We start from the raw sequence: 26627 nt of genomic DNA on the forward strand, positions 1-26627 counted from the left end.
TTGGCGTGTCTGCTTGCGCCGTAGAATGCTACTGTATGTGCCCCAGGCCGCCATCTAGCGGCCGGAGGTGCAAGCGGTGTTTACATACAGTCTCGCCTGAGGCAATGGTCTCTCATTTCGGAACGCAAGAAGCACTGGTAGCGCACAAAATAGCTGAGCGAGATCATGGCGGCCAAGTAAGAGTAGAAGTAGGTTCTTTGCAGAATGTCGGAGCTTGTAAATCGCGAAATGTGAAGAGTGTGTCGTATTCTCGTAGGGCGTGTTGACGGTCTCGTGGCATAAGTAGCGAGCGGTGATAGCTTGCAAGCAAGATCATACTTCACAGGATCATTTCTGTAGTATGTCTTCAACTCTCTCTAGTTCAAAGCTGGAGTAGACGTAACCACGATGATGAGTGGTAGCACTCTCCCTGAGCGTGAGGCTTGCGATCGAGATTCATCGCATCTTGGTTGTAATCGATGATCGTTCACCACATTCTGAGGGATGTGGGAAGGGAATAGCGCTTTCCGAGTGGTGGTTTTATTATATAGATCAGAAGCGTAAGTCATACCTTTGGTATCGGGACCCGCGTCGTTGCAGAAATGTCGCTGCAGCTTGTGGAAGGACTTTGATTGCGACATGTCATGAAAGCCTTGTGGAAGTTTCTCGAGTGTCACGGGGACGAGCCATTTGATTTGGCCTGCTCCAAGTGCTAGGCTTGGATGACAACGACGTACTTTTGAGTTACAAGACTGAGTGAGCAACACAAGAAGAGTGCAATTGATGACGATAAAAAGCTGACACACAACACAGTGTTGATAATCACCACTAATGCATGATGTACGAAACATTTAGGAGGAGCACGTTTGGCTAGCAAACATGAATTGAGCGATTTGCAAGGCACTGTTATCTGCAAGAAGGAATGCATGAAATTGGCAAATGAATAAGACTGGTTCGAATACTATCGACAGAAATTTTATTTCTGTTGTCAACTAGTATTAATTAGATGTGTGGGAGTAGGGGGATATTTCCCTTGCACCATACATCTACATACACGTTGCGTCTGATGTGGCCTAGTTTTGCGTACAAAGAACTGTCTAGTTGTCAGTTTTTTTCAGTGAACGAATGTGGTAGGGAGGAGAGAGATTAGTGTTAGATGCAGAGCAGTGCGGGCAGTTGTGTGTCGGACGTTGTATGTCGGACGGTGAGTCGCCGACAGGAATTAGGCGTGCTGCCATCTGTCGGCAGGTGAGGTAATGAAGCAGCTTGAATGGTGACAGAAATGATGAAAATAGTTAACTAAAGAGTAATAGCGACGACATTTGGCAGACACGTGTTTCAGCGTTGACAGTTAGTTTGGGGTGTGTGCTTGCATGACACTGGAAGTCTGTTGACGGTAGAGAAGTAGACAAGACGGAAAGAATTTTCCGCGTTCTCGCGGAGAAGTAATAGAGAAGCAGCCATAAGTATTGAAGTGAGGGCGTTGATCGGCACTCTGGTTTCCCTTCAAAACGAATAAATCTTTCGCCTTTTACTAAAGATTTCCGTGGAGGGGAACATTAAATGAGTCTATAAGGTATTTTTCGTAGTGCTCGGCTATTGCTGAGCCATAATCACAAGTGAAAACGTAATGTAAGTAGCAAGAGGTAGATTGTGTTGTGTGAATGAAGGGCGTGGAGTAGCGGATGACGTTGGATCAGGCAGATATTTGTTTTTTTAAAATTTGAAATTGTAATAGGCCGTGTCGTAGTATAATGAAACAAGTACATTTGCCCTGAAATGGCGTACAGTGTGTTAGACGATTGTGTAAAGACAGAGAGGGAGCTACAGGACTACCTGGAAACACTTGGTGAACCCTTTCCGTACCTCAGTTCTAGATGATTTGAGAGTGTTTACTTGCACTGCAGTTGCACAACAGCATATAAACTGATATTTTGAAGTGAATGATGAATGATAGGCTTTGTAAGAAATACTGGTATGTGATTAGTAGATTATGTTTTGAAACCCAAAATTATTTTTACCACAGAAGTTTGTGATTTGTAGGTATGATGTGAGTGAGCTTTGGGCCGAAGATGGTGGTTAGTTGGGCAGGATGAGTATTTAAATGGTTTTCAATAGAGTGGATATTAGTGACACTGGCTTGTTGCCATAATGTGTTTGTTCATAACAGTGTACTCAGTTGTGTAGAAGATTTAGGTGAGAAAGAGACAGTTGTTGAATATGACATAAATAGCTAGAAATGAAGTAAGTAGTAATTTCCTGCTAGGTGTAGTTTGGGTATGGTGTGTCTCAGTGAGAGATAAATCTTGAAATTGAAGGGTTGTTCCTAGCTACAGTCTTGGAAACTATGTATCTGCTGTTGACTCCAATGTTTTCAAGATTACTTGTGTACAAAATTGGGCAGACTTTGCAGTTTCTTCTTCAGTAAATCAGTGGAAGGTGGTGCAGATAATGGTAAAAATGTTCAGTGCCTCCTGTGAGTTGTTGATGCTGCTTGTCTTTTAAGTAAAATTGATAGGGGCTCTTGATTGACCCAGCCATACACAGAGCTGGTGCATACTTGGCTTGAGAAGACTTTGGTCAGTAAATGATGAAATACCAACACAGTGCTCACAACAAAGCTCCTTTCCCTGCATTCTAGTTTCCCTCGGGTATAGAGTGACATGATATTGGCAGAGGATGTGCAGATAATCACTTTGATCAGGCTGTTTGTTTTTTTAATGCTCTTTTACCAGAATCCATGCATAGTGATAACTGTGTTCTCTGGTGGAACACGATGAGAACATTGTGTGAAGTGCACAGAAGTAGCTATTTGAGTATGTATGAAAATGTGAGGTAACCACTGTTACTCCTAAATTTCTGTGGAATTAAGTTTTCTGTATGTGTGTGTGTGTGTGTGTGTGTGTGAGGTTCAAGTTGGTAGTTTATATGTTGCAAGCGAAAGAAGCTTTTTAGTAAACTGAGGCACTAGCATTAGTTTCCTGTTCACTGTGACAAGGAAGCTAGTATAAAAAGTAGTTTGTGGTTTTGCTTGCAAAGAAGTGCTCATGGGATGAAAGCACTGCTTGGGATTATTCTGAGATGATGGGGGGATTGCTAAACATGTAGCATTTTAGTAAGGAGCTTGTCGGAGTAGTTGTATAGTTGTAAAATTATTTGTTATTTTATGAGAAATTTCTGTATTCATAGCACATGGGCCATCATAGTTGAAGCATACAGATTGGCATGGTATGCGTAGGTCTGTAAAATGTCCTGACAGTGATGTTCATAGAGACTTGTTGTATACTTTGATTCTTCATCTGTTTAACAGTAGACATAAGAAATGTATTAGTGGAGCAAGTAGCTGTGAAATTACTGGTGTATGATTGATAGTATGGACGTGGCGCTGAATTGAAGTGTTTGTTCAGCTGTGGGTGTTTTCATAATTGCCATGTGAGGAAAAGCAATACTCGTGATAGGCGAAAAGAGATACAGAGAGAAACACATTTGTTGCGAGTATTGTATGTCAGCAGCTCCAAGGGCGGGTATCAAGTAAGACGCAAAGTGAAACGAAAGAGGAAGTATGCATGAAAGAGGCCAAATATCGACAAGAGTTCGCACTGTTAGAGTGAGGTGAATGAGCTAGTGCTGTGCGAAAAATTTCGAAGAGAGAGGCGGTTTAAAAGAAAGCACAAGAGTCCTATGAATGCCCTCTTGTGTGTTTCTCTTTCAGTGGCTATTTGGCGTGTCTGCTTGCGCCGTAGAATGCTACTGTATGTGCCCCAGGCCGCCATCTAGCGGCCGGAGGTGCAAGCGGTGTTTACATACAGTCTCGCCTGAGGCAATGGTCTCTCATTTCGGAACGCAAGAAGCACTGGTAGCGCACAAAATAGCTGAGCGAGATCATGGCGGCCAAGTAAGAGTAGAAGTAGGTTCTTTGCAGAATGTCGGAGCTTGTAAATCGCGAAATGTGAAGAGTGTGTCGTATTCTCGTAGGGCGTGTTGACGGTCTCGTGGCATAAGTAGCGAGCGGTGATAGCTTGCAAGCAAGATCATACTTCACAGGATCATTTCTGTAGTATGTCTTCAACTCTCTCTAGTTCAAAGCTGGAGTAGACGTAACCACGATGACGAGTGGTAGCACTCTCCCTGAGCGTGAGGCTTGCGATCGAGATTCATCGCATCTTGGTTGTAATCGATGATCGTTCACCACATTCTGAGGGATGTGGGAAGGGAATAGCGCTTTCCGAGTGGTGGTTTTATTATATAGATCAGAAGCGTAAGTCATACCTTTGGTATCGGGACCCGCGTCGTTGCAGAAATGTCGCTGCAGCTTGGGGAAGGACTTTGATTGCGACATGTCATGAAAGCCTTGTGGAAGTTTCTCGAGTGTCACGGGGACGAGCCATTTGATTTGGCCTGCTCCAAGTGCTAGGCTTGGATGACAACGACGTACTTTTGAGTTACAAGACTGAGTGAGCAACACAAGAAGAGTGCAATTGATGACCATAAAAAGCTGACACACAACACAGTGTTGATAATCACCACTAATGCATGATGTACGAAACATTTAGGAGGAGCACGTTTGGCTAGCAAACATGAATTGAGCGATTTGCAAGGCACTGTTATCTGCAAGAAGGAATGCATGAAATTGGCAAATGAATAAGACTGGTTCGAATACTATCGACAGAAATTTTATTTCTGTTGTCAACTAGTATTAATTAGATGTGTGGGAGTAGGGGGATATTTCCCTTGCACCATACATCTACATACACGTTGCGTCTGATGTGGCCTAGTTTTGCGTACAAAGAACTGTCTAGTTGTCAGTTTTTTTCAGTGAACGAATGTGGTAGGGAGGAGAGAGATTAGTGTTAGATGCAGAGCAGTGCGGGCAGTTGTGTGTCGGACGTTGTATGTCGGACGGTGAGTCGCCGACAGGAATTAGGCGTGCTGCCATCTGTCGGCAGGTGAGGTAATGAAGCAGCTTGAATGGTGACAGAAATGATGAAAATAGTTAACTAAAGAGTAATAGCGACGACATTTGGCAGACACGTGTTTCAGCGTTGACAGTTAGTTTGGGGTGTGTGCTTGCATGACACTGGAAGTCTGTTGACGGTAGAGAAGTAGACAAGACGGAAAGAATTTTCCGCGTTCTCGCGGAGAAGTAATAGAGAAGCAGCCATAAGTATTGAAGTGAGGGCGTTGATCGGCACTCTGGTTTCCCTTCAAAACGAATAAATCTTTCGCCTTTTACTAAAGATTTCCGTGGAGGGGAACATTAAATGAGTCTATAAGGTATTTTTCGTAGTGCTCGGCTATTGCTGAGCCATAATCACAAGTGAAAACGTAATGTAAGTAGCAAGAGGTAGATTGTGTTGTGTGAATGAAGGGCGTGGAGTAGCGGATGACGTTGGATCAGGCAGATATTTGTTTTTTTAAAATTTGAAATTGTAATAGGCCGTGTCGTAGTATAATGAAACAAGTACATTTGCCCTGAAATGGCGTACAGTGTGTTAGACGATTGTGTAAAGACAGAGAGGGAGCTACAGGACTACCTGGAAACACTTGGTGAACCCTTTCCGTACCTCAGTTCTAGATGATTTGAGAGTGTTTACTTGCACTGCAGTTGCACAACAGCATATAAACTGATATTTTGAAGTGAATGATGAATGATAGGCTTTGTAAGAAATACTGGTATGTGATTAGTAGATTATGTTTTGAAACCCAAAATTATTTTTACCACAGAAGTTTGTGATTTGTAGGTATGATGTGAGTGAGCTTTGGGCCGAAGATGGTGGTTAGTTGGGCAGGATGAGTATTTAAATGGTTTTCAATAGAGTGGATATTAGTGACACTGGCTTGTTGCCATAATGTGTTTGTTCATAACAGTGTACTCAGTTGTGTAGAAGATTTAGGTGAGAAAGAGACAGTTGTTGAATATGACATAAATAGCTAGAAATGAAGTAAGTAGTAATTTCCTGCTAGGTGTAGTTTGGGTATGGTGTGTCTCAGTGAGAGATAAATCTTGAAATTGAAGGGTTGTTCCTAGCTACAGTCTTGGAAACTATGTATCTGCTGTTGACTCCAATGTTTTCAAGATTACTTGTGTACAAAATTGGGCAGACTTTGCAGTTTCTTCTTCAGTAAATCAGTGGAAGGTGGTGCAGATAATGGTAAAAATGTTCAGTGCCTCCTGTGAGTTGTTGATGCTGCTTGTCTTTTAAGTAAAATTGATAGGGGCTCTTGATTGACCCAGCCATACACAGAGCTGGTGCATACTTGGCTTGAGAAGACTTTGGTCAGTAAATGATGAAATACCAACACAGTGCTCACAACAAAGCTCCTTTCCCTGCATTCTAGTTTCCCTCGGGTATAGAGTGACATGATATTGGCAGAGGATGTGCAGATAATCACTTTGATCAGGCTGTTTGTTTTTTTAATGCTCTTTTACCAGAATCCATGCATAGTGATAACTGTCTTCTCTGGTGGAACACGATGAGAACATTGTGTGAAGTGCACAGAAGTAGCTATTTGAGTATGTATGAAAATGTGAGGTAACCACTGTTACTCCTAAATTTCTGTGGAATTAAGTTTTCTGTATGTGTGTGTGTGTGTGTGTGTGAGGTTCAAGTTGGTAGTTTATATGTTGCAAGCGAAAGAAGCTTTTTAGTAAACTGAGGCACTAGCATTAGTTTCCTGTTCACTGTGACAAGGAAGCTAGTATAAAAAGTAGTTTGTGGTTTTGCTTGCAAAGAAGTGCTCATGGGATGAAAGCACTGCTTGGGATTATTCTGAGATGATGGGGGGATTGCTAAACATGTAGCATTTTAGTAAGGAGCTTGTCGGAGTAGTTGTATAGTTTTAAAATTATTTGTTATTTTATGAGAAATTTCTGTATTCATAGCACATGTGCCATCATAGTTGAAGCATACAGATTGGCATGGTATGCGTAGGTCTGTAAAATGTCCTGACAGTGATGTTCATAGAGACTTGTTGTATACTTTGATTCTTCATCTGTTTAACAGTAGACATAAGAAATGTATTAGTGGAGCAAGTAGCTGTGAAATTACTGGTGTATGATTGATAGTATGGACGTGGCGCTGAATTGAAGTGTTTGTTCAGCTGTGGGTGTTTTCATAATTGCCATGTGAGGAAAAGCAATACTCGTGATAGGCGAAAAGAGATACAGAGAGAAACACATTTGTTGCGAGTATTGTATGTCAGCAGCTCCAAGGGCGGGTATCAAGTAAGACGCAAAGTGAAACGAAAGAGGAAGTATGCATGAAAGAGGCCAAATATCGACAAGAGTTCGCACTGTTAGAGTGAGGTGAATGAGCTAGTGCTGTGCGAAAAATTTCGAAGAGAGAGGCGGTTTTAAAGAAAGCACAAGAGTCCTATGAATGCCCTCTTGTGTGTTTCTCTTTCAGTGGCTATTTGGCGTGTCTGCTTGCGCCGTAGAATGCTACTGTATGTGCCCCAGGCCGCCATCTAGCGGCCGGAGGTGCAAGCGGTGTTTACATACAGTCTCGCCTGAGGCAATGGTCTCTCATTTCGGAACGCAAGAAGCACTGGTAGCGCACAAAATAGCTGAGCGAGATCATGGCGGCCAAGTAAGAGTAGAAGTAGGTTCTTTGCAGAATGTCGGAGCTTGTAAATCGCGAAATGTGAAGAGTGTGTCGTATTCTCGTAGGGCGTGTTGACGGTCTCGTGGCATAAGTAGCGAGCGGTGATAGCTTGCAAGCAAGATCATACTTCACAGGATCATTTCTGTAGTATGTCTTCAACTCTCTCTAGTTCAAAGCTGGAGTAGACGTAACCACGATGATGAGTGGTAGCACTCTCCCTGAGCGTGAGGCTTGCGATCGAGATTCATCGCATCTTGGTTGTAATCGATGATCGTTCACCACATTCTGAGGGATGTGGGAAGGGAATAGCGCTTTCCGAGTGGTGGTTTTATTATATAGATCAGAAGCGTAAGTCATACCTTTGGTATCGGGACCCGCGTCGTTGCAGAAATGTCGCTGCAGCTTGTGGAAGGACTTTGATTGCGACATGTCATGAAAGCCTTGTGGAAGTTTCTCGAGTGTCACGGGGACGAGCCATTTGATTTGGCCTGCTCCAAGTGCTAGGCTTGGATGACAACGACGTACTTTTGAGTTACAAGACTGAGTGAGCAACACAAGAAGAGTGCAATTGATGACGATAAAAAGCTGACACACAACACAGTGTTGATAATCACCACTAATGCATGATGTACGAAACATTTAGGAGGAGCACGTTTGGCTAGCAAACATGAATTGAGCGATTTGCAAGGCACTGTTATCTGCAAGAAGGAATGCATGAAATTGGCAAATGAATAAGACTGGTTCGAATACTATCGACAGAAATTTTATTTCTGTTGTCAACTAGTATTAATTAGATGTGTGGGAGTAGGGGATATTTCCCTTGCACCATACATCTACATACACGTTGCGTCTGATGTGGCCTAGTTTTGCGTACAAAGAACTGTCTAGTTGTCAGTTTTTTTCAGTGAACGAATGTGGTAGGGAGGAGAGAGATTAGTGTTAGATGCAGAGCAGTGCGGGCAGTTGTGTGTCGGACGTTGTATGTCGGACGGTGAGTCGCCGACAGGAATTAGGCGTGCTGCCATCTGTCGGCAGGTGAGGTAATGAAGCAGCTTGAATGGTGACAGAAATGATGAAAATAGTTAACTAAAGAGTAATAGCGACGACATTTGGCAGACACGTGTTTCAGCGTTGACAGTTAGTTTGGGGTGTGTGCTTGCATGACACTGGAAGTCTGTTGACGGTAGAGAAGTAGACAAGACGGAAAGAATTTTCCGCGTTCTCGCGGAGAAGTAATAGAGAAGCAGCCATAAGTATTGAAGTGAGGGCGTTGATCGGCACTCTGGTTTCCCTTCAAAACGAATAAATCTATCGCCTTTTACTAAAGATTTCCGTGGAGGGGAACATTAAATGAGTCTATAAGGTATTTTTCGTAGTGCTCGGCTATTGCTGAGCCATAATCACAAGTGAAAACGTAATGTAAGTAGCAAGAGGTAGATTGTGTTGTGTGAATGAAGGGCGTGGAGTAGCGGATGACGTTGGATCAGGCAGATATTTGTTTCTTTAAAATTTGAAATTGTAATAGGCCGTGTCGTAGTATAATGAAACAAGTACATTTGCCCTGAAATGGCGTACAGTGTGTTAGACGATTGTGTAAAGACAGAGAGGGAGCTACAGGACTACCTGGAAACACTTGGTGAACCCTTTCCGTACCTCAGTTCTAGATGATTTGAGAGTGTTTACTTGCACTGCAGTTGCACAACAGCATATAAACTGATATTTTGAAGTGAATGATGAATGATAGGCTTTGTAAGAAATACTGGTATGTGATTAGTAGATTATGTTTTGAAACCCAAAATTATTTTTACCACAGAAGTTTGTGATTTGTAGGTATGATGTGAGTGAGCTTTGGGCCGAAGATGGTGGTTAGTTGGGCAGGATGAGTATTTAAATGGTTTTCAATAGAGTGGATATTAGTGACACTGGCTTGTTGCCATAATGTGTTTGTTCATAACAGTGTACTCAGTTGTGTAGAAGATTTAGGTGAGAAAGAGACAGTTGTTGAATATGACATAAATAGCTAGAAATGAAGTAAGTAGTAATTTCCTGCTAGGTGTAGTTTGGGTATGGTGTGTCTCAGTGAGAGATAAATCTTGAAATTGAAGGGTTGTTCCTAGCTACAGTCTTGGAAACTATGTATCTGCTGTTGACTCCAATGTTTTCAAGATTACTTGTGTACAAAATTGGGCAGACTTTGCAGTTTCTTCTTCAGTAAATCAGTGGAAGGTGGTGCAGATAATGGTAAAAATGTTCAGTGCCTCCTGTGAGTTGTTGATGCTGCTTGTCTTTTAAGTAAAATTGATAGGGGCTCTTGATTGACCCAGCCATACACAGAGCTGGTGCATACTTGGCTTGAGAAGACTTTGGTCAGTAAATGATGAAATACCAACACAGTGCTCACAACAAAGCTCCTTTCCCTGCATTCTAGTTTCCCTCGGGTATAGAGTGACATGATATTGGCAGAGGATGTGCAGATAATCACTTTGATCAGGCTGTTTGTTTTTTTAATGCTCTTTTACCAGAATCCATGCATAGTGATAACTGTCTTCTCTGGTGGAACACGATGAGAACATTGTGTGAAGTGCACAGAAGTAGCTATTTGAGTATGTATGAAAATGTGAGGTAACCACTGTTACTCCTAAATTTCTGTGGAATTAAGTTTTCTGTATGTGTGTGTGTGTGTGTGTGAGGTTCAAGTTGGTAGTTTATATGTTGCAAGCGAAAGAAGCTTTTTAGTAAACTGAGGCACTAGCATTAGTTTCCTGTTCACTGTGACAAGGAAGCTAGTATAAAAAGTAGTTTGTGGTTTTGCTTGCAAAGAAGTGCTCATGGGATGAAAGCACTGCTTGGGATTATTCTGAGATGATGGGGGGATTGCTAAACATGTAGCATTTTAGTAAGGAGCTTGTCGGAGTAGTTGTATAGTTGTAAAATTATTTGTTATTTTATGAGAAATTTCTGTATTCATAGCACATGTGCCATCATAGTTGAAGCATACAGATTGGCATGGTATGCGTAGGTCTGTAAAATGTCCTGACAGTGATGTTCATAGAGACTTGTTGTATACTTTGATTCTTCATCTGTTTAACAGTAGACATAAGAAATGTATTAGTGGAGCAAGTAGCTGTGAAATTACTGGTGTATGATTGATAGTATGGACGTGGCGCTGAATTGAAGTGTTTGTTCAGCTGTGGGTGTTTTCATAATTGCCATGTGAGGAAAAGCAATACTCGTGATAGGCGAAAAGAGATACAGAGAGGAACACATTTGTTGCGAGTATTGTATGTCAGCAGCTCCAAGGGCGGGTATCAAGTAAGACGCAAAGTGAAACGAAAGAGGAAGTATGCATGAAAGAGGCCAAATATCGACAAGAGTTCGCACTGTTAGAGTGAGGTGAATGAGCTAGTGCTGTGCGAAAAATTTCGAAGAGAGAGGCGGTTTTAAAGAAAGCACAAGAGTCCTATGAATGCCCTCTTGTGTGTTTCTCTTTCAGTGGCTATTTGGCGTGTCTGCTTGCGCCGTAGAATGCTACTGTATGTGCCCCAGGCCGCCATCTAGCGGCCGGAGGTGCAAGCGGTGTTTACATACAGTCTCGCCTGAGGCAATGGTCTCTCATTTCGGAACGCAAGAAGCACTGGTAGCGCACAAAATAGCTGAGCGAGATCATGGCGGCCAAGTAAGAGTAGAAGTAGGTTCTTTGCAGAATGTCGGAGCTTGTAAATCGCGAAATGTGAAGAGTGTGTCGTATTCTCGTAGGGCGTGTTGACGGTCTCGTGGCATAAGTAGCGAGCGGTGATAGCTTGCAAGCAAGATCATACTTCACAGGATCATTTCTGTAGTATGTCTTCAACTCTCTCTAGTTCAAAGCTGGAGTAGACGTAACCACGATGATGAGTGGTAGCACTCTCCCTGAGCGTGAGGCTTGCGATCGAGATTCATCGCATCTTGGTTGTAATCGATGATCGTTCACCACATTCTGAGGGATGTGGGAAGGGAATAGCGCTTTCCGAGTGGTGGTTTTATTATATAGATCAGAAGCGTAAGTCATACCTTTGGTATCGGGACCCGCGTCGTTGCAGAAATGTCGCTGCAGCTTGTGGAAGGACTTTGATTGCGACATGTCATGAAAGCCTTGTGGAAGTTTCTCGAGTGTCACGGGGACGAGCCATTTGATTTGGCCTGCTCCAAGTGCTAGGCTTGGATGACAACGACGTACTTTTGAGTTACAAGACTGAGTGAGCAACACAAGAAGAGTGCAATTGATGACGATAAAAAGCTGACACACAACACAGTGTTGATAATCACCACTAATGCATGATGTACGAAACATTTAGGAGGAGCACGTTTGGCTAGCAAACATGAATTGAGCGATTTGCAAGGCACTGTTTTCTGCAAGAAGGAATGCATGAAATTGGCAAATGAATAAGACTGGTTCGAATACTATCGACAGAAATTTTATTTCTGTTGTCAACTAGTATTAATTAGATGTGTGGGAGTAGGGGATATTTCCCTTGCACCATACATCTACATACACGTTGCGTCTGATGTGGCCTAGTTTTGCGTACAAAGAACTGTCTAGTTGTCAGTTTTTTTCAGTGAACGAATGTGGTAGGGAGGAGAGAGATTAGTGTTAGATGCAGAGCAGTGCGGGCAGTTGTGTGTCGGACGTTGTATGTCGGACGGTGAGTCGCCGACAGGAATTAGGCGTGCTGCCATCTGTCGGCAGGTGAGGTAATGAAGCAGCTTGAATGGTGACAGAAATGATGAAAATAGTTAACTAAAGAGTAATAGCGACGACATTTGGCAGACACGTGTTTCAGCGTTGACAGTTAGTTTGGGGTGTGTGCTTGCATGACACTGGAAGTCTGTTGACGGTAGAGAAGTAGACAAGACGGAAAGAATTTTCCGCGTTCTCGCGGAGAAGTAATAGAGAAGCAGCCATAAGTATTGAAGTGAGGGCGTTGATCGGCACTCTGGTTTCCCTTCAAAACGAATAAATCTTTCGCCTTTTACTAAAGATTTCCGTGGAGGGGAACATTAAATGAGTCTATAAGGTATTTTTCGTAGTGCTCGGCTATTGCTGAGCCATAATCACAAGTGAAAACGTAATGTAAGTAGCAAGAGGTAGATTGTGTTGTGTGAATGAAGGGCGTGGAGTAGCGGATGACGTTGGATCAGGCAGATATTTGTGTTTTTAAAATTTGAAATTGTAATAGGCCGTGTCGTAGTATAATGAAACAAGTACATTTGCCCTGAAATGGCGTACAGTGTGTTAGACGATTGTGTAAAGACAGAGAGGGAGCTACAGGACTACCTGGAAACACTTGGTGAACCCTTTCCGTACCTCAGTTCTAGATGATTTGAGAGTGTTTACTTGCACTGCAGTTGCACAACAGCATATAAACTGATATTTTGAAGTGAATGATGAATGATAGGCTTTGTAAGAAATACTGGTATGTGATTAGTAGATTATGTTTTGAAACCCAAAATTATTTTTACCACAGAAGTTTGTGATTTGTAGGTATGATGTGAGTGAGCTTTGGGCCGAAGATGGTGGTTAGTTGGGCAGGATGAGTATTTAAATGGTTTTCAATAGAGTGGATATTAGTGACACTGGCTTGTTGCCATAATGTGTTTGTTCATAACAGTGTACTCAGTTGTGTAGAAGATTTAGGTGAGAAAGAGACAGTTGTTGAATATGACATAAATAGCTAGAAATGAAGTAAGTAGTAATTTCCTGCTAGGTGTAGTTTGGGTATGGTGTGTCTCAGTGAGAGATAAATCTTGAAATTGAAGGGTTGTTCCTAGCTACAGTCTTGGAAACTATGTATCTGCTGTTGACTCCAATGTTTTCAAGATTACTTGTGTACAAAATTGGGCAGACTTTGCAGTTTCTTCTTCAGTAAATCAGTGGAAGGTGGTGCAGATAATGGTAAAAATGTTCAGTGCCTCCTGTGAGTTGTTGATGCTGCTTGTCTTTTAAGTAAAATTGATAGGGGCTCTTGATTGACCCAGCCATACACAGAGCTGGTGCATACTTGGCTTGAGAAGACTTTGGTCAGTAAATGATGAAATACCAACACAGTGCTCACAACAAAGCTCCTTTCCCTGCATTCTAGTTTCCCTCGGGTATAGAGTGACATGATATTGGCAGAGGATGTGCAGATAATCACTTTGATCAGGCTGTTTGTTTTTTTAATGCTCTTTTACCAGAATCCATGCATAGTGATAACTGTGTTCTCTGGTGGAACACGATGAGAACATTGTGTGAAGTGCACAGAAGTAGCTATTTGAGTATGTATGAAAATGTGAGGTAACCACTGTTACTCCTAAATTTCTGTGGAATTAAGTTTTCTGTATGTGTGTGTGTGTGTGTGTGTGAGGTTCAAGTTGGTAGTTTATATGTTGCAAGCGAAAGAAGCTTTTTAGTAAACTGAGGCACTAGCATTAGTTTCCTGTTCACTGTGACAAGGAAGCTAGTATAAAAAGTAGTTTGTGGTTTTGCTTGCAAAGAAGTGCTCATGGGATGAAAGCACTGCTTGGGATTATTCTGAGATGATGGGGGGATTGCTAAACATGTAGCATTTTAGTAAGGAGCTTGTCGGAGTAGTTGTATAGTTGTAAAATTATTTGTTATTTTATGAGAAATTTCTGTATTCATAGCACATGGGCCATCATAGTTGAAGCATACAGATTGGCATGGTATGCGTAGGTCTGTAAAATGTCCTGACAGTGATGTTCATAGAGACTTGTTGTATACTTTGATTCTTCATCTGTTTAACAGTAGACATAAGAAATGTATTAGTGGAGCAAGTAGCTGTGAAATTACTGGTGTATGATTGATAGTATGGACGTGGCGCTGAATTGAAGTGTTTGTTCAGCTGTGGGTGTTTTCATAATTGCCATGTGAGGAAAAGCAATACTCGTGATAGGCGAAAAGAGATACAGAGAGAAACACATTTGTTGCGAGTATTGTATGTCAGCAGCTCCAAGGGCGGGTATCAAGTAAGACGCAAAGTGAAACGAAAGAGGAAGTATGCATGAAAGAGGCCAAATATCGACAAGAGTTCGCACTGTTAGAGTGAGGTGAATGAGCTAGTGCTGTGCGAAAAATTTCGAAGAGAGAGGCGGTTTTAAAGAAAGCACAAGAGTCCTATGAATGCCCTCTTGTGTGTTTCTCTTTCAGTGGCTATTTGGCGTGTCTGCTTGCGCCGTAGAATGCTACTGTATGTGCCCCAGGCCGCCATCTAGCGGCCGGAGGTGCAAGCGGTGTTTACATACAGTCTCGCCTGAGGCAATGGTCTCTCATTTCGGAACGCAAGAAGCACTGGTAGCGCACAAAATAGCTGAGCGAGATCATGGCGGCCAAGTAAGAGTAGAAGTAGGTTCTTTGCAGAATGTCGGAGCTTGTAAATCGCGAAATGTGAAGAGTGTGTCGTATTCTCGTAGGGCGTGTTGACGGTCTCGTGGCATAAGTAGCGAGCGGTGATAGCTTGCAAGCAAGATCATACTTCACAGGATCATTTCTGTAGTATGTCTTCAACTCTCTCTAGTTCAAAGCTGGAGTAGACGTAACCACGATGATGAGTGGTAGCACTCTCCCTGAGCGTGAGGCTTGCGATCGAGATTCATCGCATCTTGGTTGTAATCGATGATCGTTCACCACATTCTGAGGGATGTGGGAAGGGAATAGCGCTTTCCGAGTGGTGGTTTTATTATATAGATCAGAAGCGTAAGTCATACCTTTGGTATCGGGACCCGCGTCGTTGCAGAAATGTCGCTGCAGCTTGTGGAAGGACTTTGATTGCGACATGTCATGAAAGCCTTGTGGAAGTTTCTCGAGTGTCACGGGGACGAGCCATTTGATTTGGCCTGCTCCAAGTGCTAGGCTTGGATGACAACGACGTACTTTTGAGTTACAAGACTGAGTGAGCAACACAAGAAGAGTGCAATTGATGACGATAAAAAGCTGACACACAACACAGTGTTGATAATCACCACTAATGCATGATGTACGAAACATTTAGGAGGAGCACGTTTGGCTAGCAAACATGAATTGAGCGATTTGCAAGGCACTGTTATCTGCAAGAAGGAATGCATGAAATTGGCAAATGAATAAGACTGGTTCGAATACTATCGACAGAAATTTTATTTCTGTTGTCAACTAGTATTAATTAGATGTGTGGGAGTAGGGGGATATTTCCCTTGCACCATACATCTACATACACGTTGCGTCTGATGTGGCCTAGTTTTGCGTACAAAGAACTGTCTAGTTGTCAGTTTTTTTCAGTGAACGAATGTGGTAGGGAGGAGAGAGATTAGTGTTAGATGCAGAGCAGTGCGGGCAGTTGTGTGTCGGACGTTGTATGTCGGACGGTGAGTCGCCGACAGGAATTAGGCGTGCTGCCATCTGTCGGCAGGTGAGGTAATGAAGCAGCTTGAATGGTGACAGAAATGATGAAAATAGTTAACTAAAGAGTAATAGCGACGACATTTGGCAGACACGTGTTTCAGCGTTGACAGTTAGTTTGGGGTGTGCTGTTGACGGTAGAGAAGTAGACAAGACGGAAAGAATTTTCCGCGTTCTCGCGGAGAAGTAATAAAGAAGCAGCCATAAGTATTGAAGTGAGGGCGTTGATCGGCACTCTGGTTTCCCTTCAAAACGAATAAATCTTTCGCCTTTTACTAAAGATTTCCGTGGAGGGGAACATTAAATGAGTCTATAAGGTATTTTTCGTAGTGCTCGGCTATTGCTGAGCCATAATCACAAGTGAAAACGTAATGTAAGTAGCAAGAGGTAGATTGTGTTGTGTGAATGAAGGGCGTGGAGTAGCGGATGACGTTGGATCAGGCAGATATTTGTTTTTTTAAAATTTGAAATTGTAATAGGCCGTGTCGTAGTATAATGAAACAAGTACATTTGCCCTGAAATGGCGTACAGTGTGTTAGACGATTGTGTAAAGACAGAGAGGGAGCTACAGGACTACCTGGAAACACTTGGTGAACCCTTTCCGTACCTCAGTTCTAGATGATTTGAGAGTGTTTACTTGCACTGCAGTTGCACAACAGCATATAAACTGATATTTTGAAGTGAATGATGAATGATAGGCTTTGTAAGAAATACTGGTATGTGATTAGTAGATTATGTTTTGAAACCCAAAATTATTTTTACCACAGAAGTTTGTGATTTGTAGGTATGATGTGAGTGAGCTTTGGGCCGAAGATGGTGGTTAGTTGGGCAGGATGAGTATTTAAATGGTTTTCAATAGAGTGGATATTAGTGACACTGGCTTGTTGCCATAATGTGTTTGTTCATAACAGTGTACTCAGTTGTGTAGAAGATTTAGGTGAGAAAGAGACAGTTGTTGAATATGACATAAATAGCTAGAAATGAAGTAAGTAGTAATTTCCTGCTAGGTGTAGTTTGGGTATGGTGTGTCTCAGTGAGAGATAAATCTTGAAATTGAAGGGTTGTTCCTAGCTACAGTCTTGGAAACTATGTATCTGCTGTTGACTCCAATGTTTTCAAGATTACTTGTGTACAAAATTGGGCAGACTTTGCAGTTTCTTCTTCAGTAAATCAGTGGAAGGTGGTGCAGATAATGGTAAAAATGTTCAGTGCCTCCTGTGAGTTGTTGATGCTGCTTGTCTTTTAAGTAAAATTGATAGGGGCTCTTGATTGACCCAGCCATACACAGAGCTGGTGCATACTTGGCTTGAGAAGACTTTGGTCAGTAAATGATGAAATACCAACACAGTGCTCACAACAAAGCTCCTTTCCCTGCATTCTAGTTTCCCTCGGGTATAGAGTGACATGATATTGGCAGAGGATGTGCAGATAATCACTTTGATCAGGCTGTTTGTTTTTTTAATGCTCTTTTACCAGAATCCATGCATAGTGATAACTGTCTTCTCTGGTGGAACACGATGAGAACATTGTGTGAAGTGCACAGAAGTAGCTATTTGAGTATGTATGAAAATGTGAGGTAACCACTGTTACTCCTAAATTTCTGTGGAATTAAGTTTTCTGTATGTGTGTGTGTGTGTGTGTGTGTGAGGTTCAAGTTGGTAGTTTATATGTTGCAAGCGAAAGAAGCTTTTTAGTAAACTGAGGCACTAGCATTAGTTTCCTGTTCACTGTGACAAGGAAGCTAGTATAAAAAGTAGTTTGTGGTTTTGCTTGCAAAGAAGTGCTCATGGGATGAAAGCACTGCTTGGGATTATTCTGAGATGATGGGGGGATTGCTAAACATGTAGCATTTTAGTAAGGAGCTTGTCGGAGTAGTTGTATAGTTGTAAAATTATTTGTTATTTTATGAGAAATTTCTGTATTCATAGCACATGGGCCATCATAGTTGAAGCATACAGATTGGCATGGTATGCGTAGGTCTGTAAAATGTCCTGACAGTGATGTTCATAGAGACTTGTTGTATACTTTGATTCTTCATCTGTTTAACAGTAGACATAAGAAATGTATTAGTGGAGCAAGTAGCTGTGAAATTACTGGTGTATGATTGATAGTATGGACGTGGCGCTGAATTGAAGTGTTTGTTCAGCTGTGGGTGTTTTCATAATTGCCATGTGAGGAAAAGCAATACTCGTGATAGGCGAAAAGAGATACAGAGAGAAACACATTTGTTGCGAGTATTGTATGTCAGCAGCTCCAAGGGCGGGTATCAAGTAAGACGCAAAGTGAAACGAAAGAGGAAGTATGCATGAAAGAGGCCAAATATCGACAAGAGTTCGCACTGTTAGAGTGAGGTGAATGAGCTAGTGCTGTGCGAAAAATTTCGAAGAGAGAGGCGGTTTTAAAGAAAGCACAAGAGTCCTATGAATGCCCTCTTGTGTGTTTCTCTTTCAGTGGCTATTTGGCGTGTCTGCTTGCGCCGTAGAATGCTACTGTATGTGCCCCAGGCCGCCATCTAGCGGCCGGAGGTGCAAGCGGTGTTTACATACAGTCTCGCCTGAGGCAATGGTCTCTCATTTCGGAACGCAAGAAGCACTGGTAGCGCACAAAATAGCTGAGCGAGATCATGGCGGCCAAGTAAGAGTAGAAGTAGGTTCTTTGCAGAATGTCCGAGCTTGTAAATCGCGAAATGTGAAGAGTGTGTCGTATTCTCGTAGGGCGTGTTGACGGTCTCGTGGCATAAGTAGCGAGCGGTGATAGCTTGCAAGCAAGATCATACTTCACAGGATCATTTCTGTAGTATGTCTTCAACTCTCTCTAGTTCAAAGCTGGAGTAGACGTAACCACGATGATGAGTGGTAGCACTCTCCCTGAGCGTGAGGCTTGCGATCGAGATTCATCGCATCTTGGTTGTAATCGATGATCGTTCACCACATTCTGAGGGATGTGGGAAGGGAATAGCGCTTTCCGAGTGGTGGTTTTATTATATAGATCAGAAGCGTAAGTCATACCTTTGGTATCGGGACCCGCGTCGTTGCAGAAATGTCGCTGCAGCTTGTGGAAGGACTTTGATTGCGACATGTCATGAAAGCCTTGTGGAAGTTTCTCGAGTGTCACGGGGACGAGCCATTTGATTTGGCCTGCTCCAAGTGCTAGGCTTGGATGACAACGACGTACTTTTGAGTTACAAGACTGAGTGAGCAACACAAGAAGAGTGCAATTGATGACGATAAAAAGCTGACACACAACACAGTGTTGATAATCACCACTAATGCATGATGTACGAAACATTTAGGAGGAGCACGTTTGGCTAGCAAACATGAATTGAGCGATTTGCAAGGCACTGTTATCTGCAAGAAGGAATGCATGAAATTGGCAAATGAATAAGACTGGTTCGAATACTATCGACAGAAATTTTATTTCTGTTGTCAACTAGTATTAATTAGATGTGTGGGAGTAGGGGGATATTTCCCTTGCACCATACATCTACATACACGTTGCGTCTGATGTGGCCTAGTTTTGCGTACAAAGAACTGTCTAGTTGTCAGTTTTTTTCAGTGAACGAATGTGGTAGGGAGGAGAGAGATTAGTGTTAGATGCAGAGCAGTGCGGGCAGTTGTGTGTCGGACGTTGTATGTCGGACGGTGAGTCGCCGACAGGAATTAGGCGTGCTGCCATCTGTCGGCAGGTGAGGTAATGAAGCAGCTTGAATGGTGACAGAAATGATGAAAATAGTTAACTAAAGAGTAATAGCGACGACATTTGGCAGACACGTGTTTCAGCGTTGACAGTTAGTTTGGGGTGTGCTGTTGACGGTAGAGAAGTAGACAAGACGGAAAGAATTTTCCGCGTTCTCGCGGAGAAGTAATAAAGAAGCAGCCATAAGTATTGAAGTGAGGGCGTTGATCGGCACTCTGGTTTCCCTTCAAAACGAATAAATCTTTCGCCTTTTACTAAAGATTTCCGTGGAGGGGAACATTAAATGAGTCTATAAGGTATTTTTCGTAGTGCTCGGCTATTGCTGAGCCATAATCACAAGTGAAAACGTAATGTAAGTAGCAAGAGGTAGATTGTGTTGTGTGAATGAAGGGCGTGGAGTAGCGGATGACGTTGGATCAGGCAGATATTTGTGTTTTTAAAATTTGAAATTGTAATAGGCCGTGTCGTAGTATAATGAAACAAGTACATTTGCCCTGAAATGGCGTACAGTGTGTTAGACGATTGTGTAAAGACAGAGAGGGAGCTACAGGACTACCTGGAAACACTTGGTGAACCCTTTCCGTACCTCAGTTCTAGATGATTTGAGAGTGTTTACTTGCACTGCAGTTGCACAACAGCATATAAACTGATATTTTGAAGTGAATGATGAATGATAGGCTTTGTAAGAAATACTGGTATGTGATTAGTAGATTATGTTTTGAAACCCAAAATTATTTTTACCACAGAAGTTTGTGATTTGTAGGTATGATGTGAGTGAGCTTTGGGCCGAAGATGGTGGTTAGTTGGGCAGGATGAGTATTTAAATGGTTTTCAATAGAGTGGATATTAGTGACACTGGCTTGTTGCCATAATGTGTTTGTTCATAACAGTGTACTCAGTTGTGTAGAAGATTTAGGTGAGAAAGAGACAGTTGTTGAATATGACATAAATAGCTAGAAATGAAGTAAGTAGTAATTTCCTGCTAGGTGTAGTTTGGGTATGGTGTGTCTCAGTGAGAGATAAATCTTGAAATTGAAGGGTTGTTCCTAGCTACAGTCTTGGAAACTATGTATCTGCTGTTGACTCCAATGTTTTCAAGATTACTTGTGTACAAAATTGGGCAGACTTTGCAGTTTCTTCTTCAGTAAATCAGTGGAAGGTGGTGCAGATAATGGTAAAAATGTTCAGTGCCTCCTGTGAGTTGTTGATGCTGCTTGTCTTTTAAGTAAAATTGATAGGGGCTCTTGATTGACCCAGCCATACACAGAGCTGGTGCATACTTGGCTTGAGAAGACTTTGGTCAGTAAATGATGAAATACCAACACAGTGCTCACAACAAAGCTCCTTTCCCTGCATTCTAGTTTCCCTCGGGTATAGAGTGACATGATATTGGCAGAGGATGTGCAGATAATCACTTTGATCAGGCTGTTTGTTTTTTTAATGCTCTTTTACCAGAATCCATGCATAGTGATAACTGTGTTCTCTGGTGGAACACGATGAGAACATTGTGTGAAGTGCACAGAAGTAGCTATTTGAGTATGTATGAAAATGTGAGGTAACCACTGTTACTCCTAAATTTCTGTGGAATTAAGTTTTCTGTATGTGTGTGTGTGTGTGTGTGTGTGAGGTTCAAGTTGGTAGTTTATATGTTGCAAGCGAAAGAAGCTTTTTAGTAAACTGAGGCACTAGCATTAGTTTCCTGTTCACTGTGACAAGGAAGCTAGTATAAAAAGTAGTTTGTGGTTTTGCTTGCAAAGAAGTGCTCATGGGATGAAAGCACTGCTTGGGATTATTCTGAGATGATGGGGGGATTGCTAAACATGTAGCATTTTAGTAAGGAGCTTGTCGGAGTAGTTGTATAGTTGTAAAATTATTTGTTATTTTATGAGAAATTTCTGTATTCATAGCACATGGGCCATCATAGTTGAAGCATACAGATTGGCATGGTATGCGTAGGTCTGTAAAATGTCCTGACAGTGATGTTCATAGAGACTTGTTGTATACTTTGATTCTTCATCTGTTTAACAGTAGACATAAGAAATGTATTAGTGGAGCAAGTAGCTGTGAAATTACTGGTGTATGATTGATAGTATGGACGTGGCGCTGAATTGAAGTGTTTGTTCAGCTGTGGGTGTTTTCATAATTGCCATGTGAGGAAAAGCAATACTCGTGATAGGCGAAAAGAGATACAGAGAGAAACACATTTGTTGCGAGTATTGTATGTCAGCAGCTCCAAGGGCGGGTATCAAGTAAGACGCAAAGTGAAACGAAAGAGGAAGTATGCATGAAAGAGGCCAAATATCGACAAGAGTTCGCACTGTTAGAGTGAGGTGAATGAGCTAGTGCTGTGCGAAAAATTTCGAAGAGAGAGGCGGTTTTAAAGAAAGCACAAGAGTCCTATGAATGCCCTCTTGTGTGTTTCTCTTTCAGTGGCTATTTGGCGTGTCTGCTTGCGCCGTAGAATGCTACTGTATGTGCCCCAGGCCGCCATCTAGCGGCCGGAGGTGCAAGCGGTGTTTACATACAGTCTCGCCTGAGGCAATGGTCTCTCATTTCGGAACGCAAGAAGCACTGGTAGCGCACAAAATAGCTGAGCGAGATCATGGCGGCCAAGTAAGAGTAGAAGTAGGTTCTTTGCAGAATGTCGGAGCTTGTAAATCGCGAAATGTGAAGAGTGTGTCGTATTCTCGTAGGGCGTGTTGACGGTCTCGTGGCATAAGTAGCGAGCGGTGATAGCTTGCAAGCAAGATCATACTTCACAGGATCATTTCTGTAGTATGTCTTCAACTCTCTCTAGTTCAAAGCTGGAGTAGACGTAACCACGATGATGAGTGGTAGCACTCTCCCTGAGCGTGAGGCTTGCGATCGAGATTCATCGCATCTTGGTTGTAATCGATGATCGTTCACCACATTCTGAGGGATGTGGGAAGGGAATAGCGCTTTCCGAGTGGTGGTTTTATTATATAGATCAGAAGCGTAAGTCATACCTTTGGTATCGGGACCCGCGTCGTTGCAGAAATGTCGCTGCAGCTTGTGGAAGGACTTTGATTGCGACATGTCATGAAAGCCTTGTGGAAGTTTCTCGAGTGTCACGGGGACGAGCCATTTGATTTGGCCTGCTCCAAGTGCTAGGCTTGGATGACAACGACGTACTTTTGAGTTACAAGACTGAGTGAGCAACACAAGAAGAGTGCAATTGATGACGATAAAAAGCTGACACACAACACAGTGTTGATAATCACCACTAATGCATGATGTACGAAACATTTAGGAGGAGCACGTTTGGCTAGCAAACATGAATTGAGCGATTTGCAAGGCACTGTTATCTGCAAGAAGGAATGCATGAAATTGGCAAATGAATAAGACTGGTTCGAATACTATCGACAGAAATTTTATTTCTGTTGTCAACTAGTATTAATTAGATGTGTGGGAGTAGGGGGATATTTCCCTTGCACCATACATCTACATACACGTTGCGTCTGATGTGGCCTAGTTTTGCGTACAAAGAACTGTCTAGTTGTCAGTTTTTTTCAGTGAACGAATGTGGTAGGGAGGAGAGAGATTAGTGTTAGATGCAGAGCAGTGCGGGCAGTTGTGTGTCGGACGTTGTATGTCGGACGGTGAGTCGCCGACAGGAATTAGGCGTGCTGCCATCTGTCGGCAGGTGAGGTAATGAAGCAGCTTGAATGGTGACAGAAATGATGAAAATAGTTAACTAAAGAGTAATAGCGACGACATTTGGCAGACACGTGTTTCAGCGTTGACAGTTAGTTTGGGGTGTGCTGTTGACGGTAGAGAAGTAGACAAGACGGAAAGAATTTTCCGCGTTCTCGCGGAGAAGTAATAAAGAAGCAGCCATAAGTATTGAAGTGAGGGCGTTGATCGGCACTCTGGTTTCCCTTCAAAACGAATAAATCTTTCGCCTTTTACTAAAGATTTCCGTGGAGGGGAACATTAAATGAGTCTATAAGGTATTTTTCGTAGTGCTCGGCTATTGCTGAGCCATAATCACAAGTGAAAACGTAATGTAAGTAGCAAGAGGTAGATTGTGTTGTGTGAATGAAGGGCGTGGAGTAGCGGATGACGTTGGATCAGGCAGATATTTGTGTTTTTAAAATTTGAAATTGTAATAGGCCGTGTCGTAGTATAATGAAACAAGTACATTTGCCCTGAAATGGCGTACAGTGTGTTAGACGATTGTGTAAAGACAGAGAGGGAGCTACAGGACTACCTGGAAACACTTGGTGAACCCTTTCCGTACCTCAGTTCTAGATGATTTGAGAGTGTTTACTTGCACTGCAGTTGCACAACAGCATATAAACTGATATTTTGAAGTGAATGATGAATGATAGGCTTTGTAAGAAATACTGGTATGTGATTAGTAGATTATGTTTTGAAACCCAAAATTATTTTTACCACAGAAGTTTGTGATTTGTAGGTATGATGTGAGTGAGCTTTGGGCCGAAGATGGTGGTTAGTTGGGCAGGATGAGTATTTAAATGGTTTTCAATAGAGTGGATATTAGTGACACTGGCTTGTTGCCATAATGTGTTTGTTCATAACAGTGTACTCAGTTGTGTAGAAGATTTAGGTGAGAAAGAGACAGTTGTTGAATATGACATAAATAGCTAGAAATGAAGTAAGTAGTAATTTCCTGCTAGGTGTAGTTTGGGTATGGTGTGTCTCAGTGAGAGATAAATCTTGAAATTGAAGGGTTGTTCCTAGCTACAGTCTTGGAAACTATGTATCTGCTGTTGACTCCAATGTTTTCAAGATTACTTGTGTACAAAATTGGGCAGACTTTGCAGTTTCTTCTTCAGTAAATCAGTGGAAGGTGGTGCAGATAATGGTAAAAATGTTCAGTGCCTCCTGTGAGTTGTTGATGCTGCTTGTCTTTTAAGTAAAATTGATAGGGGCTCTTGATTGACCCAGCCATACACAGAGCTGGTGCATACTTGGCTTGAGAAGACTTTGGTCAGTAAATGATGAAATACCAACACAGTGCTCACAACAAAGCTCCTTTCCCTGCATTCTAGTTTCCCTCGGGTATAGAGTGACATGATATTGGCAGAGGATGTGCAGATAATCACTTTGATCAGGCTGTTTGTTTTTTTAATGCTCTTTTACCAGAATCCATGCATAGTGATAACTGTGTTCTCTGGTGGAACACGATGAGAACATTGTGTGAAGTGCACAGAAGTAGCTATTTGAGTATGTATGAAAATGTGAGGTAACCACTGTTACTCCTAAATTTCTGTGGAATTAAGTTTTCTGTATGTGTGTGTGTGTGTGTGAGGTTCAAGTTGGTAGTTTATATGTTGCAAGCGAAAGAAGCTTTTTAGTAAACTGAGGCACTAGCATTAGTTTCCTGTTCACTGTGACAAGGAAGCTAGTATAAAAAGTAGTTTGTGGTTTTGCTTGCAAAGAAGTGCTCATGGGATGAAAGCACTGCTTGGGATTATTCTGAGATGATGGGGGGATTGCTAAACATGTAGCATTTTAGTAAGGAGCTTGTCGGAGTAGTTGTATAGTTGTAAAATTATTTGTTATTTTATGAGAAATTTCTGTATTCATAGCACATGGGCCATCATAGTTGAAGCATACAGATTGGCATGGTATGCGTAGGTCTGTAAAATGTCCTGACAGTGATGTTCATAGAGACTTGTTGTATACTTTGATTCTTCATCTGTTTAACAGTAGACATAAGAAATGTATTAGTGGAGCAAGTAGCTGTGAAATTACTGGTGTATGATTGATAGTATGGACGTGGCGCTGAATTGAAGTGTTTGTTCAGCTGTGGGTGTTTTCATAATTGCCATGTGAGGAAAAGCAATACTCGTGATAGGCGAAAAGAGATACAGAGAGAAACACATTTGTTGCGAGTATTGTATGTCAGCAGCTCCAAGGGCGGGTATCAAGTAAGACGCAAAGTGAAACGAAAGAGGAAGTATGCATGAAAGAGGCCAAATATCGACAAGAGTTCGCACTGTTAGAGTGAGGTGAATGAGCTAGTGCTGTGCGAAAAATTTCGAAGAGAGAGGCGGTTTTAAAGAAAGCACAAGAGTCCTATGAATGCCCTCTTGTGTGTTTCTCTTTCAGTGGCTATTTGGCGTGTCTGCTTGCGCCGTAGAATGCTACTGTATGTGCCCCAGGCCGCCATCTAGCGGCCGGAGGTGCAAGCGGTGTTTACATACAGTCTCGCCTGAGGCAATGGTCTCTCATTTCGGAACGCAAGAAGCACTGGTAGCGCACAAAATAGCTGAGCGAGATCATGGCGGCCAAGTAAGAGTAGAAGTAGGTTCTTTGCAGAATGTCGGAGCTTGTAAATCGCGAAATGTGAAGAGTGTGTCGTATTCTCGTAGGGCGTGTTGACGGTCTCGTGGCATAAGTAGCGAGCGGTGATAGCTTGCAAGCAAGATCATACTTCACAGGATCATTTCTGTAGTATGTCTTCAACTCTCTCTAGTTCAAAGCTGGAGTAGACGTAACCACGATGATGAGTGGTAGCACTCTCCCTGAGCGTGAGGCTTGCGATCGAGATTCATCGCATCTTGGTTGTAATCGATGATCGTTCACCACATTCTGAGGGATGTGGGAAGGGAATAGCGCTTTCCGAGTGGTGGTTTTATTATATAGATCAGAAGCGTAAGTCATACCTTTGGTATCGGGACCCGCGTCGTTGCAGAAATGTCGCTGCAGCTTGTGGAAGGACTTTGATTGCGACATGTCATGAAAGCCTTGTGGAAGTTTCTCGAGTGTCACGGGGACGAGCCATTTGATTTGGCCTGCTCCAAGTGCTAGGCTTGGATGACAACGACGTACTTTTGAGTTACAAGACTGAGTGAGCAACACAAGAAGAGTGCAATTGATGACGATAAAAAGCTAACACACAACACAGTGTTGATAATCACCACTAATGCATGATGTACGAAACATTT

The 26627-nt window shown here is 42.4% G+C and overlaps 15 non-coding genes across 15 annotated transcripts; all 15 read left to right on the top strand.

Moving 5' to 3' along the window:
* Nucleotides 1-308: 308 nt before the first annotated feature.
* On the top strand, nucleotides 309-515 carry LOC124608448. Its single transcript, XR_006979087.1, has one exon. It is a non-coding gene; the product is annotated as a small nucleolar RNA U3 (small nucleolar RNA).
* A 954-nt stretch (nucleotides 516-1469) lies between these two features.
* Nucleotides 1470-1588, top strand: LOC124608631. Its single transcript, XR_006979244.1, has one exon. It is a non-coding gene; the product is annotated as a U5 spliceosomal RNA (small nuclear RNA).
* Nucleotides 1589-4006: 2418 nt separating this feature from the next.
* Nucleotides 4007-4213, top strand: LOC124608520. The gene has a single exon (XR_006979149.1). It is a non-coding gene; the product is annotated as a small nucleolar RNA U3 (small nucleolar RNA).
* Nucleotides 4214-5167: 954 nt separating this feature from the next.
* Nucleotides 5168-5286, top strand: LOC124608632. The gene has a single exon (XR_006979245.1). It is a non-coding gene; the product is annotated as a U5 spliceosomal RNA (small nuclear RNA).
* A 2414-nt stretch (nucleotides 5287-7700) lies between these two features.
* Nucleotides 7701-7907, top strand: LOC124608449. Its single transcript, XR_006979088.1, has one exon. It is a non-coding gene; the product is annotated as a small nucleolar RNA U3 (small nucleolar RNA).
* A 953-nt stretch (nucleotides 7908-8860) lies between these two features.
* Nucleotides 8861-8979, top strand: LOC124608700. Its single transcript, XR_006979303.1, has one exon. It is a non-coding gene; the product is annotated as a U5 spliceosomal RNA (small nuclear RNA).
* A 2412-nt stretch (nucleotides 8980-11391) lies between these two features.
* LOC124608450 lies at nucleotides 11392-11598 on the top strand. The gene has a single exon (XR_006979089.1). It is a non-coding gene; the product is annotated as a small nucleolar RNA U3 (small nucleolar RNA).
* Nucleotides 11599-12551: 953 nt separating this feature from the next.
* LOC124608633 lies at nucleotides 12552-12670 on the top strand. Its single transcript, XR_006979246.1, has one exon. It is a non-coding gene; the product is annotated as a U5 spliceosomal RNA (small nuclear RNA).
* A 2414-nt stretch (nucleotides 12671-15084) lies between these two features.
* Nucleotides 15085-15291, top strand: LOC124608451. The gene has a single exon (XR_006979090.1). It is a non-coding gene; the product is annotated as a small nucleolar RNA U3 (small nucleolar RNA).
* Nucleotides 15292-16224: 933 nt separating this feature from the next.
* LOC124608634 lies at nucleotides 16225-16343 on the top strand. Its single transcript, XR_006979247.1, has one exon. It is a non-coding gene; the product is annotated as a U5 spliceosomal RNA (small nuclear RNA).
* Nucleotides 16344-18759: 2416 nt separating this feature from the next.
* Nucleotides 18760-18966, top strand: LOC124608452. Its single transcript, XR_006979091.1, has one exon. It is a non-coding gene; the product is annotated as a small nucleolar RNA U3 (small nucleolar RNA).
* Nucleotides 18967-19899: 933 nt separating this feature from the next.
* LOC124608635 lies at nucleotides 19900-20018 on the top strand. Its single transcript, XR_006979248.1, has one exon. It is a non-coding gene; the product is annotated as a U5 spliceosomal RNA (small nuclear RNA).
* Nucleotides 20019-22434: 2416 nt separating this feature from the next.
* On the top strand, nucleotides 22435-22641 carry LOC124608454. The gene has a single exon (XR_006979092.1). It is a non-coding gene; the product is annotated as a small nucleolar RNA U3 (small nucleolar RNA).
* A 933-nt stretch (nucleotides 22642-23574) lies between these two features.
* LOC124608636 lies at nucleotides 23575-23693 on the top strand. The gene has a single exon (XR_006979249.1). It is a non-coding gene; the product is annotated as a U5 spliceosomal RNA (small nuclear RNA).
* Nucleotides 23694-26103: 2410 nt separating this feature from the next.
* LOC124608456 lies at nucleotides 26104-26310 on the top strand. Its single transcript, XR_006979093.1, has one exon. It is a non-coding gene; the product is annotated as a small nucleolar RNA U3 (small nucleolar RNA).
* Nucleotides 26311-26627: the final 317 nt, after the last annotated feature.

This window comes from Schistocerca americana, chromosome 3, assembly GCF_021461395.2.
Source record: "Schistocerca americana isolate TAMUIC-IGC-003095 chromosome 3, iqSchAmer2.1, whole genome shotgun sequence".
Lineage (NCBI taxonomy): Eukaryota > Metazoa > Arthropoda > Insecta > Orthoptera > Acrididae > Schistocerca > Schistocerca americana.